The sequence below is a fragment of the Triturus cristatus genome, chromosome 1_2 (assembly GCF_964204655.1).
Source record: "Triturus cristatus chromosome 1_2, aTriCri1.1, whole genome shotgun sequence".
Lineage (NCBI taxonomy): Eukaryota > Metazoa > Chordata > Amphibia > Caudata > Salamandridae > Triturus > Triturus cristatus.
The window spans coordinates 295,286,084-295,304,793 of NC_140580.1; the positions used below are offsets into that span (position 1 = coordinate 295,286,084).

At 52.2% G+C, this 18,710-nt stretch overlaps 1 protein-coding gene and 1 long non-coding RNA gene across 3 annotated transcripts in view; one reads left to right on the plus strand and one right to left on the minus strand.

The window, feature by feature from the left end:
* The window catches only part of PLA2G12B (phospholipase A2 group XIIB), a 200,494-nt gene that overhangs the window by 107,278 nt on the left and 74,506 nt on the right, over window positions 1-18,710 (plus strand). The gene's annotated exons all lie outside the window — the stretch shown is intronic.
* LOC146867204 (uncharacterized) lies at window positions 14,511-15,481 on the minus strand. Its single transcript, XR_014966073.1, has 5 exons — window positions 15,421-15,481; window positions 15,260-15,317; window positions 15,065-15,173; window positions 14,928-14,975; window positions 14,511-14,833 (listed from the first exon to the last, which is right to left on the minus strand). It is a non-coding gene; the product is annotated as an uncharacterized LOC146867204 (long non-coding RNA).

The window sequence follows — 18,710 nt, forward strand, 5'->3', positions numbered from 1 at the left end:
CTGATGCAGATGGAGGCACAAAAGGCCCTCTTCAGCTTCACGATAACTTTATTTTGGCAAACAAAACGTAGTTGGCAGAGATGTTGGGGTAAACTCAAAATGGCGGCACGCAAGGTGACGCTGAGCAGGGTGGCTCACGGCGCGTTGAAGCAGCTGGACGTGCATGAGCGTGACTGGAACCTCACAGAAGGAGAAAAGAACGTCATAAGGTATTCCTCTGCTCTAGCGCGCAAGCAGAATTAAAAAAAATAACGGTGGGCAACAGTTCCCCGTTACCTTAAGTACAGTCAAAGAAAATGTCAAAAACATAAAAGCTCACCGCAGGAATGTCTTGCCATCGGTTTGATCCGGTCCCAAAGAAAACGCCCTGGCAGAAACTCGTATTCGCAATCCACACAGTGCAGGCAATGAAAGAAACACTGCAAAATGAGATCTGGAGCGAGCGCATAAAAACAGACAGAGTTTACAGCTCCGGTCTAGTTGAAGTGGAGATGGCAGAGTTTGGCACAGAACGAGTTGGAACAGCCCAGGTATAATCCCGCAGTGAGGAAGGTAGAGAGTGCAGGATGAACCGGGAGGTAGCAAGAACTGGCAGACAGCAGGAACTGGCAGCTAGGTAGCAGGCAGGAACTGGGAGGTAGCAGGACCTGCAGGTAGGAACGCTTCAGTTTTGGGCGACCCATGTCACAGGAAATGGCAGACAGCAGGTCAATCGCAGGCAGGAGGAATTAGTAGAATAAAGTTGAAACTGGCACGTTTGAGTTGTGGGCGACTGATGGAAGGTCACTGGTGGGACTCGGAGGTGCCAGTTAACTTGAAAAACTCCGCATAAAATTTAAAGAAAGTCCTTTAGCTTGAATGTCGGATCTAGTTTCTTCAGCCTCTTCTTTTTCAGAATGTAGACACCCCACTCCTGGTACCAAAATGTAGTATAATGAAGGTAGTCGAAATCCAAGGAGTTTTCATGTAGATTTATTGATTAGCAGGTTACATGGAAGAGAGCCCCACCAGAAGCAGCCTCCCTGCTGCTCAGCCCATACACCAACTGACTCAGGCACTCCAATATTCCACATACCAACATTCTCTCACGCAGTTGTTGCAGTGCGGAAACCTGGATATCGAGAATCAAGACAAAACTCCGTACCTAATATATCCTCCCTTCGTCACAGACCAAATATCACATTAACACATTCACTCGTACAATCATTGATGTGGCCCATAACACCAACAGTCACACTTCGCTTCTCACTGGCCTGTTCTTACGGGAGGAATAACTGTTTCCAAGCGCTGACATGAAAGGAATACCTTATAACCTATAGACTAATACCTTTTTTACTGCACATCATTAAGATACTCCTCTCACGTAAATCGACGGATCAATTTAGTTGGATTGACTTTGATGATTTAGTCCAGTTAAAACATACTCAAAATTCCTGATCTACTCCCCTTCAATAAACGACAAAACACATTTTCTTGTTATTCAATAATTTGTTTATCTAAATAAAGCAAGAATTTAGTTCCATCTAGTAAATTTATTAATCATTACGAAATTCACAGAACACCATATTTACCTAGTCTGGCTATCGGTCGTCCTCTAAGTCATCAAATGTAGTCGTCAGCACGCTACAGTCCCAAAGATCGGGTCAAGGACCAGAGACGTGCAAGTATCGATCAGTGCCCATAGAATTTTCAATAGTTCGTAGTCCATCAAGAAATTGGGCAGCAATTCAGTCTGTCAATGATTCAGGAGCACAGCCGTCACGTAGCGTCACCGTCGTCTCCGTCAGCAAAGTAGAACCGGAACAGCAAGCTTTTTCTCTCTATTCTAACATAGTTTATATAATGAAAATAAGGACCAAAGTAACAATATTGAGAATTTGGGCTAATCCCATTGGTCGGTTGGAATCGTCCGGTGTAGTTTCGCACTGTCCATGATGTCATATTGTCAGGCATGATCCATCCGGTTTATTGCATAAGTCCTTTGTTTGAACGATTGTCAAGTGTCCCGTCGTGACCTTGCTAAGGCTCATCGTGTTTGGGGTCAGGCTGAGGCTACTAGTATGGGTGCTTGGCGTATGCGCACTTGGTCTGAAACCTCGTGGAATGGTAGCCATCGCGTCGTGTGTGTCAGGCGGCCATCTTGCTTTTAGGCCCAAAGGATAACTTAAGCAAAACAAACACAAAAAGTAATTAAAACATAGAAATAACGAATAAAATGTTAAACCCTCACTAATTCCCCTATGTGCTTGTAATTATCTAGCATATGGCGACATTTAAAGCGTTCATATTCACCCAGTGATGTCATCTGGTGCAACATACGATAAAGTCACGAAAGCAACATATATCATGCGATATTCTATTTCTCTACTATTAGTATGCGTACATAGGTTAATTACAAATTATTTTAGCCATGCAAATCCCACGTATGTTTCATACATTAGTAATGTTGATTAAATTTCACACAAACACATTAATAATATTATAATTAATAGATTATTCTAGTTAGTATGAACATGCAGAATGGGGGGGGTATACAAAATGTTGTACTACCCGCTCCATCAATCCCCCTTTGGTTTTCTTTTTATGCAATCGGAAGCGATTTCTTGCTTTTATTCATAACTCAGTTTCCCCTGTGTCTTCTCTTTTCGCTGTCTTATACATATTCTCCTTGAATTCTTCTAATTCTATTTCTTCAAATTCCCTCTCTTGTTTCTTATCTTTTCTCCTTAAATTTTCTCTTCTTAACTTTTTCAGAATGTTATTCTTTTTTTGTAATCTGTTTTTATTTTTATTTAACTTTGAAACAATTACATTTACTTGAAAGACATCATTACTTGCGCACTTTCCATACATGTTGACTAGACACATTAAACACACAGTTTCGCCACTTGCATGGTGGACCCTGCGCTCGCCCTAGGCACAGCCGCAGCGCCTGACTGAACATAGAAATAGCTTTCAGTTCTGATTGCGTCTAGAATATGTCTCTATTCAGGAGCTGCTTAGTGCCAGAAGTTCAGTGGTGTAGTCCTTCTATTGTTGCCATATGGACTGTCTAACAGATTTAGTTAAAGAGGTCAGTTAATCCCCAACAGTCCCAACAATCCCAACTCAGCCCGGCGCTAGTGGTGGCGTCCCCCTCCCCCCTCACTTTGCCTTTTCCATTGACCTCCTCCAGCATAATAGATAGCTTGTTGTCCCTTCATAGCGAGACACGTCTTTTCCCCCCCCATTGTTATTGACGCAAATCAATACATGCAAGGGACTTGAACCGTAACACATGCATCACATGAAACCACACAGACACATCCAATTGCAAATTCCAGTGCTTACCCTAAACCCATGCCGCTCCCCTCAGATTGTCCCCTCGTATGCTCCTCCTCTACCCCCTGGAGTGCCTGGAGCAGACCCTCCCAGCGAGTGGCTATTGGCTCCTTCCTTAGGCCCAGCGTTTCCTCCCTTCTAATGGCCGTCCCTTCAACCCTCGCCCAGGCATAGATCGAGTGTCTCCACGCCTGTACATGGGGGGTCCTGCGCTTTCCACCTTTTGGTGAGCAACCATTTGGCAACCGCTATTCCCAGGTCTAAGAACCGGGATGTCACCTTCATGGCCGGCGTTCTACGGAATTGGTGTAATAGGTATACCTCCCATTCGAATGGCAAGCTACGGCCAGTACTTATATGTAGCAGCTCGCGTATCCTACTCCAATAAGTATATATCCTCTGGCAACTCCATAGCATGTGGATCAGCCCCACCCCAGGTTCCAGACATCTGGGGCACACCGCATATATACGGTGAAAGTACCTGTTGATGGCCTCCGGCGTAAGGTATGCCCTGTGTAGTATGAACAACTGGATCTGTCGGAGCCTCATATTCCTGGGGATACGCACTGGGCCTTTCAGTCCTTTTTCCCATTCCTTATCTTCTAAGGGCCTCCCTAGATCTGTCTCCCACTTGCGTCGGAGCGGTTCTAATGTGACCACTGCATGCGTGCGTAAAGATCCTGCGAACCAACGTACCAGGTGCCTGCCTCGTCCCATAACATGGAGGTACTGTATAGTGAGATGTTGCTTTGGTTCTGTAGACATGTCCCCCCATATGGCCGTCAGCGTTGCAACTAAAGAGCGGTGCACAATAAATTGTCCTGGTGGCAGCCCCCCCTCCTCCACCAACGAGTCATACGGTGCTAACGCGCCTTCCCGATACAGGTCTCCCAGGGTCTGTATATCTGCGTCTCTCCAACACTCCAATGCCGACGGGGTAAGTGTTCGCACCCCGCTGGGGGAGCCCTCTAAGGGTAACGCAGGCGCGTATGGTATCAGGGTTCTAGTAATAAATAAACTTCTGAGATAGCATTTGTACCCCACTTTTAGGAGGAGTGGCGTCGGTGTCGCGTGTTTGACCGCCGGGTGGAAGAGCACGAGGAGCCGTTCCAGAGAGTAGGGGGGCTGCAACATCGCCGTGTCGTCCCGACCTTTGTCTGCAAACCAGCAGGCTATCCACTGCAGCTGCTCCGCCAAATAGTAATGCTCGAAGCAGGGCACCGCTAGTCCCCCTTGATCCGTGGTTAGGTATAATTTCGCCAGTGACAGCCTGTGACGGCTACTCCCCCAGATGAAATCTCGGATCAACTTAGAGAACGCAGCAAAAAAGGCCGCAGGTATGAATATTGGCAGGTTGGCAAAGTAGTACAGCAGCCTGGGAAGGATCACCATTTTGGCCAATGCCACTCTACCCGTGACTGTCAGCAGCAGCGTACCCCAGAAGCGCATCTGCGACTTGAGTGCCGCAACCGCTCGACCCACATTCCCGTCCAATATATCCTGCGGTTGACGGTATATCTGGATACCTAAGTATCTGACGGTATCCTCTTTCCACACCACTCGTGTTCCGTTGAGAGTGTATCCCGGATCTTGCCTTCCCCCCTCAAACGCGTATAGGCAGGATTTGCTAGCGTTTACCCGAAGCCCCGAGACAGCTGCATAGTCTCGCAATATAAGGGCCAGCTGGGCCGAGATATTCTGTATGTCTCTCACGTACACCAGCAAGTCATCTGAATATAATGACACTTGATGTATTACATCACCCAACGGTATACCCTCCCCCTCCAGTGTGCGGAGTGCCGCCGCCAGAGGCTCAATTGCCAACGCAAATAGTAATGGCCACAGCGGACACCCCTGCCTGGTGCCCTTGCACACCGGTACCGCTTCCGACATGTACGGACCCAGCCTGACCAGTACCGTGGGGTTTCTATATAATAGGCCTATCATTTGCAAAAATTCCTCCCCCAAATCATAGCGCCGCAGCAGCATCGATAAGTACCTCCATTCCAGACAATCAAATGCCTTTTCTAGATCTAGCATTAAGCAGCCCGCATTCGGCCAATCAGTTACACTTTCTGCCGCGACTCTAAAGAATCGCCGCAGGTTCAGGGACGCACTCCGCTTAGGCACAAACCCATTTTGGTCGCTGTGAATAAGGGCTGAGACCACCGGTGCCAAACGCTCCGCCAGGACTTTGGCAAATATTTTGTAATCGGCATTTAAAAGCACCAGCGGTCTATAAGGCTTCAGCAGGGATATCAGGTACGCTTCACGCATCGAAGGGGGAAACGTGCCTTCCTCCAGTGCCTTTGAGTAGACGGCGTGTAAGTGCGGCAAAAAGGACTCCCGATAGGCTTTATAGAATTCGGCCGGTAGGCCGTCCGGCCCTGGAGTTCTCCCGGATGCCAGAGATGCAACTGCCTCACCTATCTCTTCTAAGGTGAGGGGGCTATTAAGCGCCTCCTGGTGCTCAGCCGAAGCCGCAGGCAACTGGATCCTCTCCAGGAATCTCCCTATTTTGAGATCAGTACAGCAGACCTGGGACCGCTACAGCTGCGTGTAGTGGTCCATCATTACCTTATGTATCTCTCGTTGAGTGTATACCAGATCTCCCTGCGATGTGCGCATCCCCAATATCGGGGCACGGTTAGTATCTGGAATCATCAGCCATGCTAGTAAGCGACCCGCCCTGTCTGCTGCAGCATGCGTGCGGGCCGTGTGTGCTGCATAGTTGTGGCAGCGCAGTCGCTCCAACAGCTCCGCTAGTTGCGTCCGGAGGTCCTCCAGGCGACCCGCCTGTCTACCTCCCCGCTCTCCCCCCTTTCAAACTGCAGCAGCTGGGATTCGATTCGGGAGATAGCCGCCGACAGCTGCCTGCGGACATTCCAGGAGGCACCCAAGCAATGGCCTCTGATTGTCGACTTGAGAACGTCCCATTCCACCAGCACGTCACTAGCCGTGCCTTCGTTAATTTCGAAGTATGTCAGGATTGCCGTCCCTAGTGACGAGCGGAACTCAGGGTCTTCCAGCGCGTTAGGCTGTAGGCGCCATGTGGGAATAGGGGGCCTATCAGCTTCCCAGCTGATGCAAACCCGCAGGGGGTTATGATCGGAGTGTGTCCGACCTAAATATTCCGAGGCTTCCAGCAGCGGCAAGAGAGACCGTGACCCCACCACCCTGTCCAGTCGGACGTGCAGGTCATGCAGAGCGGAGTAGTAGGAGTAAACACGATCTACCGGATGGAGGGCCCGCCACATATCTAGTAGCGCCCAGTTCGAGAGCCAGTGCGCCAGTGCCTGTGCATTGGACCTCGCCGACGTGACCCTGAGGGGGGGGAAGGATCTATCCAGGTGAAGATCGAGGACGGAGTTGAAGTCCCCACCCAACAACCAGGGGAGACCAGTATACGGAGTCAACACTCGCGACAGTCGCACCAGGAATGCCCCTTGTCCTGTATTTGGGGCGTAAACAGACACCAATAATATGTGCTGTCCGTTAAGCACTCGGCGCATTAGCGTATATCTACCTTCCAGATCCACTACCGTGTCCATGCTGACGAATGGGACACCTGCCCTCACCCATACCAGCGTGCCCCTAGCATGCGCAGAATACGTGGTACCGTACACCTGGCCTCTCCAACGCCTGCGTAGGCGGTCTAGCTCCGGCTGTGTTAAGTGTGTCTCCTACAGCAAGTCTATACCAATTGAATGTCTTTGAAGATAAGCAAGTACCTCCGTGTGGGTGTGTGCATGCCACGGATGTTCCATGTGATTACGTTAACACTCGTCATCGCTAAAGTGTGTAAACTACTGCGAGGTCAGGAATGGGGTGCCATTTCGTAAATACCGGGTATGCCCGGATACATGTGAGCCGGACTATAGTAACCAAAACAACTGGAGAACTTAGAGAAAACAGAACGTACAGGGCGGACATCGCGAAGTTATCCGTCCAAACTATGTGCCCATGCATGTGTCAAAGTAGGGAACTAGGTCAATGTGCGGCCTTGTGGGGCGTGTGTGCAGTAACCAATCCGCCATACTCAACCCCCTCGTTTCCCCGACTTACAGTGTGCCACTCGGGAATCCGATACCTCCTCGCGCCGTAGCTGCAGACTCCCAACACCCCTGCGAAGTAGTAGCGTGTGGGTAAGGGCCACCCCCTAGGGACCCCCTATTCTTATGGCCTAAGCGGAACAATGCCCGAGCCTCTGCTCATCAAGGAACCCACATAGAATTCCTCCAATCCCCCTCCCACCTCCTCCACATCCCACACAACCCAAACCAGTCCTCGGTATTGTACTCGCGTGAGGCAGACATCTCCAATGTGCATTTCAACAGGCTATTCAACCAATGATATCGTCCGCCGTCTGCGGCGTCACAACCGGCATACAAAATTCTTCAGAAAGTTCAATTGAGTGCGTCGAAGGTCCACTGGACACCTCCGCACGCTGCTCAGAAGACTCCCGGCACTCCGCTTGCTTGGGGTACCAAGAGTAGTGACCGCGTCCAGCACCTCCTTTCGCATCCTCTCTGGACTTGGGGGCCCCCACTCTGGCCGCTTCTCCGCAGGGCGTCCTGTGGCGTGGCCGGCGCCTGCGCCTCCTGCCAGCTGCTTCTCCAGACTCCGGTTCTGAAGGCCGTTTCCCGGTCCATAACCCAGACTCCTCCAGCCAGTCCCACGCCTCCGCAGGCGTGTCGAAGAAGTGTGTTTTACCATTTGCTACCACTCGTAGCCGTGCGGGAAACAGCTCCAGTTCTCTGAGTTGACGTTTCACCATCATGTAATTGCTTCTGCGACGTTGTACCAGGGCAGTATAATCGGGGAATAGCATAATGCGACTGCCTCCTACGGATAGTCATTCCATTTTCTGAGTTTCGCGCAGTACCGCGTCCCTGTCTCTGTAATTGAAAAGCTTAAACAGTAACGGACGCGGTCGGGCTCCCGGCTGAGGATTTTGGGCTGGCACTCGATCGGCCCTCTCCACTGCGAAGTGGTTGGACAGTGTTCCCATCGGGAGTAGATCTCGCAGCCAGTTCTCTATGTACTGTTCAGGGTGCTTGCCTTCTCCTCCTTCCGGCAGCCCCACCACTCTGATGTTATTGCGGCGCAAGGGCCCCTCCGCATCCTCTGCCCTGTCTTCTAAAGCATGTATCCGTTCCATCATACCTTGCAATGCGGCTGCATGACTACGGGTGACCGGTTGGAGATCTTGGAGCACTTGTTCTTGAGCAACCACCTGGTCGGTGAGCTTTCGGTGATCTGCGTGCAGGAGTGTAAAGTCAGAAGTGACCTTGTCGATCCGCGTTTCCAGCGACGTTCTGGTGTGCTCCAGCGCGGTCCCGATTCTCTCCAATCAATCAATCAATCAGTGACACTTGTAGAGCGCGCTACATACCCGTAGGGTCTCAAGGCGCTGGGGGTGGGGGGGGGGGGGTGCCGCTACTGCTCGAACAGCCAGGTCTTCAGCTTCTTCCTGAAGGAGAGGTGGTCTTGGGTCAGGCGCAGGTCGGTCGGGAGGGAGTTCCAGGTCTTGGCGGCCAGGTAGGAGAAGGATCTTCCTCCTGTAGTCGCTCTTCGGATGCGGGGGACGGCGGCGAGAGCGTGGTTGGCTGATCGGAGGTGGCGTTTGGGAGCGTAGAAGTTGATCCGGCTGTTGAGGTAGCTCGGGCCTTGGTTGTGTAGGGCTTTGTGTGCGTGGGTGAGGAGGCGGAAGGTGATTCTTTTGTTGACGGGGAGCCAGTGAAGGTCTCTCAGATGTCCGGTGATGTGGCTGGTTCGTGGGATGTCGAGGATGAGTCTGGCTGAGGCGTTCTGGATCCGCTGGAGTCTCTTCTGGAGCTTGGCGGTGGTACCGGCGTAGAGGGCGTTGCCGTAGTCCAGTCGGCTGGTGACGAGGGCCTGGGTGACGGTCTTCCTGGTCTCGGTGGGGATCCACCGGAAGATCTTCCGTAGCATGCGTAGGATGTTGAAGCACGCCGAGGAGACGTTGTTGACTTGCCTGGTCATGGAGAGGGAGGAGTCCAGGATGAAGCCCAGGTTGCGTGCATGGTCTGTCGGTTTGGGTGCGGTGCCCAGGGCGGGAGGCCACCAGGAGTCGTCCCAGGCGGAGGGGGAAGAGCCCAGGATGAGGACCTCCGTCTTGTCAGAGTTCAGTTTCAGGCGGCTGGTCGTCATCCACTCGGCTACCTCTTTCATCCCTTCGTGCAGGTTGGCTCTGGCGGAGGCGGGGTCTTTGGTCAGGGAGAGGATCAGCTGGGTGTCGTCGGCGTAGGAGATTATGCTGAGGTTGTGTTTGCGTACGATGGCCGCGAAGGGGCTCATGTAGACGTTGAAGAGGGTGGGGCTCAGAGATGATCCTTGAGGGACGCCGCAGATGACTTCGGAGGCCTCTGACTTGTACGGTGGTAGGCGGACTCTCTGTGTTCTTCCGTCGAGGAAGGAGATGATCCATTCCAGCGCCTTGTCCTGGATTCCGATGTTGCTGAGGCGCTGTACTAGGGTGCGGTGGCAGACCGTGTCGAATGCCGCGGAGAGGTCTAGGAGGATGAGGGCCGCTGTTTCTCCATTGTCCATCAAGGCTCGGATGTCATCGGTGGCGGCGATGAGGGCGGTCTCGGTGCTGTGATTGGCTCGGAAGCCGGACTGTGAGGGGTCGAGGGATCCGTTCGTCTCGAGGAAGGCGGCCATCTGCTTGTTGACGGTCTTCTCGATGACTTTGGCTGGAAACGGGAGGAGCGAGATGGGGCGGTAGTTGTTGAGTTCGGTGGGGTCCGCTGTTGGTTTCTTGAGTAGAGCGCTGAGTTCGGCGTGTTTCCAGCTCTCAGGGAAGGTGGCGGTGTCGAAAGATGTGTTGATGATGTCTCGCAGGTGGGGTGCGATGACAGCGTCGGCCTTGTTGAAGACGTGGTGAGGGCAGGGGTCGGCCGGTGATCCGGAGTGGATGGAGTTCATCGTGCGGATGGTGTCTTCGGTGCTGATCGGGGTCCAGGCGTGGAGGGTGGTGGTGGGGGGTGATTGTTCGGTCATGGTGTGCGTTGGTTGGTTGTTGAAGCTGTTGTGTATGTCCGCGATCTTGTTGTGGAAGTATGAAGCGAGGGAGTTGCAGAGGTCTTGCGATGGGGTGATGTCGTTGTTTCCTGCGCTGGGGTTGGAAAGCTCTTTCACGATGTTGAAGAGTTCCTTGCAGTTGTGTGCGTTGTTGTCCAACCGTTCCTTGAATGCTGTTTTCTTGGCGGCGCGGATCAGCTGGTGGTGCTTCCGGGTGGCAAGCTTGAAGGAGGTCCTGTTGTCCGGTGTAGGTTCCCTTCTCCAGACTTTCTCGAGGGCTCGGCAGTTCTTCTTGGAGCTCTTAAGTTCGTCGGTGAACCACGGGGCTTTCTTGCTGCCGGGTCTGCTGGGCGGGGTCCTCAGCTGGGCGAGCTCGTCCGCGCAGATGCTGATCCACTTCGTGAGGTTGTCGGCGGCCTGGCTGGGGTTCGCTGAGCTGGCAGGAGGGTGCTGGCTCAGGGAGGTGGCGAGCTGGTCTGCTGTGATCTTGTTCCAGCTTCTGCGGGCGGCCTGTTGCTGGTGGTGGTGGGTCGTCGTTCTCTTGAAGGTGAAGTGGACGCAGCTGTGGTCCGTCCATTGAAGCTCTGTGGCGTGGCTGAAGTCGATGTCTGTGCTGGAAGAGAAGACTGCGTCGAGTGTGTGTCCGGCGAGGTGGGTGGGGGTGGACACCAGTTGCTTGAGTCCCAGGTTGGCGAGGTTGTCCAGCAGGGTGGTGGTGTTGCGGTCGTTGTTGTTCTCCAGGTGGAAGTTGAGGTCCCCCAGGAGGATGTAGTCAGAGGAGGGGAGGGCATGCGGGCTGACGAAGTCGGCGATGTCCTCGCTGAATTGTGTGCGTGGTCCAGGGGGTCGGTAGATCAGGGTGCCTCTGAGGGTGGTGTTCGGGTTGGTGTGGATCTGGAAATGCAGGTGTTCGGCGGTGGTCAGGGTGTTGTCGGTGCTGGTCGTGAGACGGATGGTGTTCTTGTGGATGATGGCGATGCCTCCTCCCATCTGGTTGGCGTTGCGGTCCCTCCGGACGATCTTGTAGCCCTCTGGGATAGCGATGGCGATGTCGGGAGCTGAAGAGGCGTTCATCCAGGTCTCCGTGAGGAAGGCAACGTCAGGGGCTGTGGCGTCTAGGAGGTTCCAGAGTTCGATGGCGTGTCTGTGGACGGAGCGGGTGTTGAGCAGGATGCACTTGAGGTGGGTGCTGCTGGTGTTCGACTTGGCGGGTGCTGGTGTGAGGCAGGTCCGGATGCAGGTGAATTTGCAGGCGTGGCAGCTGAAGGGTCCGTGGGTGCGTCGTGGTGTGGCTTGGTGGCATTCTGGGAGTCGGCCGGAGTTGAGAGCGATGAGGGTGGCGGCGGAGTACGTCAGGTGGGTCGGTCGGGGTCTTCGTGGGCCAGGGGTCCTGGCGCTGGTCGCGATCCGGTCGCGGACGGGCGCAGACGGGCTTGCCTTTGGCGCGCCTTCGGCGCACAATCGGCGCGCCCGCTGCGCGTGACCGCTGCGCGTTCGCACGGTCGCCATATAAAGGCGAAGTGCGCGGGTGGGCGGAGCAGCTGGGAGGCGGGAGCGGGGAGGGAACAGAAGGAAAAAAGGGGCGGGGTCTGCGGTGGTGGCGGGAAGCGGGGAGGGAAGACGGAGGGCGGCGAGGTAGGCGGGCAAACAGGAAGGACACAAGCTGAAAAATACAGGCACTAATGGAAATCAAAAAACGCTAACACGGGCAAGAAATACAATTTAACAAGCACAAATGGCGAACAAAACAAAAACAAAGCAAACGACAACAGAGTCAGCCGGCGGCGAGGCAGGCAGCGAGGAAGGGACAAGGCTAAGGGGCACACGCAGCACCTGGTGGCCGTGCGGCGCGGGGGTGTCCCACAAGTGGGTCACACTCACCTGTGTCGCACGGTCGCCATATAAAGGCCAAGTGCGCGGGTGGGCGGAGCAGCTGGGAGGCGGGAGCGGGGAGGGAACAGAAGGAAAAAAGGGGCGGGGTCTGCGGTGGTGGTGGGAAGCGGGGAGCGGGGAGGGAAGACGGAGGGCGGCGAGGTAGGCGGGCAAACAGGAAGGACACAAGCTGAAAAATACAGGCACTAATGGAAATCAAAAAACGCTAACACGGGCAAGAAATACAATTTAACAAGCACAAATGGCGAACAAAACAAAAACAAAGCAAACGACAACAGAGTCAGCCGGCGGCGAGGCAGGCAGCGAGGAAGGGACAAGGCTAAGGGGCACACGCAGCAGCTGGTGGCCGTGCGGCGCGGGGTTGTCCGAGGACGGAATCCATCTTGGCTGCCAACGTAGCACATGCGGGCTCCGCATTAGCGTCTTCCCTCGGATTCGGAGAGAGTTCAGCGCGCCGGTTCGCAGCTGTCCCTGCTTCATTTTGGCTCTCATGCGCCCCATCACGTGTTGCTGCGCTGAGGGCATTCGCGGCGTCCCCTTGTACAAGTTACGTGGTGGACCGGGCACTTGACGGAAGGGCGCGCAGCAGGGGAACCAACCGCTTTGCAAGAGCGTATCTCCGGCGCTACCCGCCACGTTGTTGCCGCGTATCGCAGCCTCTAGCTACGAACTCCCCGCTGTCTCTGCTGCTCGTGATCCATGCTCTCCGCCTGCCCAGGTCCCAGCGGTCAAGGTTCTAATTCCATACAGGGGCGTCCTGCACCGGCGTCGGCCACAAAAAGTATCATTCACTGAAGGGGATCCGCTTCAGAGGCGTCTCAATTCAGCACCAGTTTCTCCAGCAGTGCCTTTACAGCTAGCGGTCCTCCCTCTGCTTCAGGAGGTCCAGCAATCCGCTGCCAACCGTATCTCTCTGCCAGCTCCCTACACCTCTGTATCTCCTGTCAGATGCGTGTCTCCGGGGTTATGGCTTCCTGTTCAGAGGGGTCTGGGTGGGCTCCAGGCAGTGGGGGACGGGCGGCTCATCAGGTCGTTCCTGCTTCCGACGCATATATGGCCAAGCATACAGGCCCTCCACGAGGCCCCTTTGTGGGCTCCCACACCACAAACCGGTTCAGGCCTCGCCACTTGTTTTCAGGCGAACTTCCTTCTCTCCGCACTGCCGAACAGCAGGTCAGCCAATGTCCCTCACCGCGCGCAGGGTCTAGGCACACCCGAGGCACCGTCGTTGATTGCCACCTCACCCTGTCCACCGCATGCAGAAACTCCGATGCTGGCTTCAGTTAGGAGTGCCCCCCCACATGCGTTCTCCGTCTTTGTGAGTCGCCCCTCGGGGTTCCCGTGACCGGCCTCTCACCTGTGTTCATGAGCAGTGTCCATGCAGCAGGCGGGCTCCCTGACTCTCGCAGCCCCTGCTCTCCATCTCCCGCTGTATCTACTGTGGCCTTTGGTAGTTGCGTGTGTCCCTTCGCCAAGTTCCTGTCCCCCAGCCTGGGACGCTCGTCCGCGAAGCGAGACTTCCTCAGCAACCCCGCTTGGGCACTGGTGCGTGGCACCTGCCACCTGTAGTACCTGGCGCCTCAAGGAGTCTTTGTCGCACCTCCTCCCTTAGCCAGCTGGACCTTCGCTGCGCCGAGGCCCCGACGGGCTCCCCCTGGATCCAGGCCAGTTCCTGTTGGTTATGGTGCTGCTCAGTGGGTCAGGCACCCCTTTCACCCAATGCCTTACTCCCCAGGCCAGATGCCGCACGCTCCCAGGGCCCCACTCTCTTGCCGGGTTATCCGCACCTACTGCTGCTTCATTTCCTGCTCCCGGGCTGCTGGACACTCCTCCGGGCTCCCGATAGTGCAATCCGATGCTAGAGCCCGCTAGGGGGTGCGCCGCTGCTCCGGCCGCGCTGGCTTCGGGTTCCCGCCTTGCGAGCTGGCCGGCACTGTAATCGTCCGTCGGTCGTTTGGGGCCTCTGCTACACGGCTCCGCCTCCCGTAGGCCGCAAGCCGCTCCCACCGGCGACTTCTCGCCCAGCCTCCGCAATGCCACAGCTCAGGGAGAAATAACAAAAAAATCGCTAATACTGCAACTACTCATAAACCTCAAATTCACTTATGAGGACACATTTTGGGGAACAACAAAATGCGTATAAGACCTTTGTTTTCGTTGAATTAATCCAAGAATTAATTTATTTTTGTTTACATTTTTAACCTTCCATTTTCCAAAGAATCTAAAAATTCAACCATCTATTAATGGGACATACTTTGAACAAAATTATTCATACCATTCATAAAATCACTCCAGAAACTCTCGACACCATTCATAGGTTCACTCTAAACACTCTACTAGCACACGCAATTCACTACTCCCAAACAGCCATTCAAAAACATACACGTACTGAATTAGCAAAGTTAGATTTGAGAACAAAGGTAGAAATCTTTCTAACTAGACCACAGAAGAAATACTAAACAAAGTGCTCTCTATATTGCTTCTTTTTTTGAAACGTTCAAAAATTCTTATGGTCGCATCACAAGGTCTACGCGGTTCGAGACCCCTTGTTTTCTGGGGCTCTCATCAGGACCTATAAGTAAAAAATGAAAAAACCTTTTTCAGTAAAGGTGGACACCCGAAACTACCTAAAAGCACCTGCATGCCTTAATTGTAACTTGATTTACCTCTATGGAAATGAAGATAAGATCAGCCGATCTAGCAAGTGGTAGTGCCTGAAAAATGAAGAAAAAAGCGATATTGTGGCAGTGTTGAAAAAGCTGTGTTCACGTTTACAATCACCCATTCAATCTTATTGACTTACATTATGTTTTCATTGTTTGAAGTCCAATGGTAACTTGAACTATTTACGAGTAGTAGAGCTTCGGTCCGACTAGATGTGATGAGGGATTTGCAATGTAGTCTCTTGCCAACTGTAAAGGAGTACGAATAGTCTTTTTAAGTATTAAAGAATGAAACGAGTAAATACGTTCGCAATTCGTGCTAGAAAATGAAGTACCTTAATTGTATGCGGGAGACTCGAAGAATTGACCGGTCTTTAAGTTCTTTAAAGAAAACTGTTGGCGATAAAAGGTAGCGTTAGCGTTCTTACCAGAAATCTCATCACTGGGCTTTAACTTTGGTCGTAGTTTTGTTAAGGGATCTGTGGACAAAGCATACCTGAGTTTTCTCCTCGTCACTAGCAGTAACCGTTGGTGAACGCTGTCTCTGATCACGTGTCAGTACGTAGTGCGGGTGTTCGTATTTACAGTGGGAGACATAGAAGACGGACTTTCAGTGGCAGGGTCCTGGTTTGTATTGATGCAAATGTGAAGTCGACCACGGGTTTTTTTGACTCAGTGTTGAGAAATAGTGTCTCTAAAACCGTAACATTTTTACTTGAAAAGAATGTAACTTTATTAGTACTGGTACAAAGTCGCGTTTTTAACAAGGGCAGTGGGATGTTAGTATTCACTATAGCAGGCAGACTTTCAATGGAGAGATCTTCAAAATCTCCTTTAATAAATCTCAATTGGCGTGTGGTTTAAAGCGGATGAAACTTTATTAGTACTCGTAAACAATTCTGACAAGCCCGATGGAATAACTTTGAAATAATGTCGGCAGACGGAATATTAGCTCAGTTTGTACAGCTCAGAGAGCTCATTGAGTCCATTGATGGCTGTGTTAAACTTCAAGATTAACATAGCTTCTCTTCTGGATAATTTAAGTTCTAAATCGCCGCCTCTTTCATCTCGTTCCACTTTAGAAATCACTGTCCATTTCAGATCTTTAATTTGATGATTATTAGCTTTCCAATGGTTTACTAGAGGGGCTGTTTCAACATTTTTATTGATTCGCGATTTGTGTTGAGACACTCTTGTTCGAATTTCTTGACTTGTTTTCCCTATATATAGTAGGTTGCAAGGGCAACGTATCCCGTAGATCACAAACTTACTTTTACAATTAGTAAAAGATTCATGTTTCCAAAAAATGGAGTTGTATTCGAATAATGAACCCTCCTCTGTGGATTCGCAACAAATACAGGTTCCACATTTATGATGGCCTCGCACTGGTGGAAGTCCTACATAATCCCGTAGGGAAGTTTGTTTCTCTTTCGGCGTGTGTCCCTTCACCAAGTTCCTGTCCCCCAGCCTGGGACGCTCGTCCGCGAAGCAAGACTTCCTCAGCAACCTCGCTTGGGCACTGGTGCGTGGCACCTGCCACCTGTAGTACCTAGCGCCTCAAGGAGACTTTGTCGCACCTCCTCCCTTAGCCAGCTGGACCTTCGCTGCGCCGAGGCCCCGACGGGCTCCCCCTGGATCCAGGCCAGTTCCTGTTGTTATGGTGCTGCTCAGTGGATCAGGCACCCCTTTCACCCAATGCCTTACTCCCCAGGCCAGATGCCGCACGCTCCCAGGGGCCCACTCTCTTGCCGGGTTATCCACACCTACTGCTGCTTCATTTCCTGCTCCCGGGCTGCTGGACACTCCTCCGGGCTCCCGATAGTGCAATCCGATGCTAGAGCCCGCTAGGGGGCGCACCGCTGCTCCGGCCGCGCTGGCTCCGGGTTCCCGCCTTGCGAGCTCTCCGGCACTGTAATCGTCCGTCGGTCGTTAGGGGCCTCTGCTACATGGCTCCGCCTCCCATAGGCCGCCAGCCGCTCCCGCCGGCGACTTCTCGCCCAGCCTGCGCAATGCCACAGCTCAGGGAGAGCACTCAGTCTATGTGAGTCTCGCGGCCCTCTGAGGCACGAGCTCTCCGCCTACCGCAGTTCAATAACAGCCGGGTGGGCCTGTGCAGTACGTCGGGGCCTCCCGCTCCCTTCACCGGCATAGGGGTAGCCGGCCGCCTTTCCTCCAGGGGCAGCGGCTCACGCGCCGCACCCCAACTCCGTCCCAGATCTCTGCACAACTGGTTGAGGCACTCCTCCAGTCCGGGCAGGTCGATCCACCAAGTATGCCGCCACACTCGCCGTCTCGGATCCAGTCACTCCACTGCACTCGGCTCAGCGGCGTGGATCGCCTCCTCCTGACTGAGCTCTTCGCCTCTCCGCAGCTCATACCGCAGGCCGTGTTTACTTCCCGCCTGCAGCTGCGACCATTACGTTCGAGACGGCGCCAGGACGGGTTCTCCGGGATACACCACACCTCTGCCGGTAGGTTCCCTCGGTGGCGGTCCCAGATGGCGCACTTCAAGGGGAATTATGTTAGATTACTGGGGCCTTCGGTCGGAGCCTTACAAGCTCGCGTCCGCCATGATGGCCAGCTAGCCACGCCTCCCCTGAATTTTATTCTTTTTATGACAAATACACCCTAATCTTATTATTAATACTATGAAAATCCCACATGTTAATGGAAATAAGATTTTACCTTAAAAGGTACTACCTAGGTTGACTAAGAAATTCTTAATAGCAGATATCTTCTTTCCAATCTTTTCCCAAACACCTTCAACATCCAGTGGTGCAATTTCGTCATGCAGTTCAGTTATATTTTTAAAATAAATTTTCAAGTCTTTACTTTCATCGAGAATGTAAGTACAACAATGTTGAACTTTCAGCATTCCACAGACTCCACCCTCCTTTGCCAATAATATATCAAGGGCAAGTCGATTTTGCAGGATGTATGTCGTTACAACGCACACTTTTACAACGCATGCACTTACAACGCATTTTTTACAACGCAACATCCACTACAACGCATTCCACTACATAGCATGACACTACAACGCATGTTTAAAAACTACCTTTACAACGCATTCCATTACATCGCATACTACCTTTACAACGCATACCATTACAACGCATAGTATAGGGGTAAAAATTACTATTCTAACTCCAGGGGGTGCAACAGTAGGGTAAGTGTTGGATTGCGTTGTAATGGTATGCGTTGTAAAGGTAGTATGCGATGTAATGGAATGCGTTGTAAAGGTAGTTTTTAAAATGCGTTGTAGTGTCATGCTATGTAATGGAATGCGTTGTAATGGATGTTGCGTTGTAAAAATTTAGTTGTAAGTGTAGTGCGTTGTAACAGTTGCGTTGTAAAGGTTGTTCACCGATTTTGCATTACCATGGCACGCATGGCAAACATTTCAGTGTTTACCAATAAAAATCCTCCAGCGGTGCTTGTTGACAAGCGATCCACTACTGTTGAAAGCCTTCTAATTTTGTTTGCATTCAGAGATATTCCCACTGCTGGTATCAATGCTCCAAAGATATCACCCACAATTTCTGACCAAGACTCTCTCTTTCTACGTGCTAAATAACTACCTAAATTATGTACACCATCTTCTCCTCTTTCCGTATGAAAAATCTTTGGAAAAACCAGGCCTACATAACATGTGCCATACCAATGGTCTGCCAACGATAATACGCTTTGTTCCCACAAATAAAGTATAACCCAGGAAAAACTGGATCTTTTCCACCTTTAATTCCTCATCCACCCATGATTCGGTATGTATCATGGCACTCACTA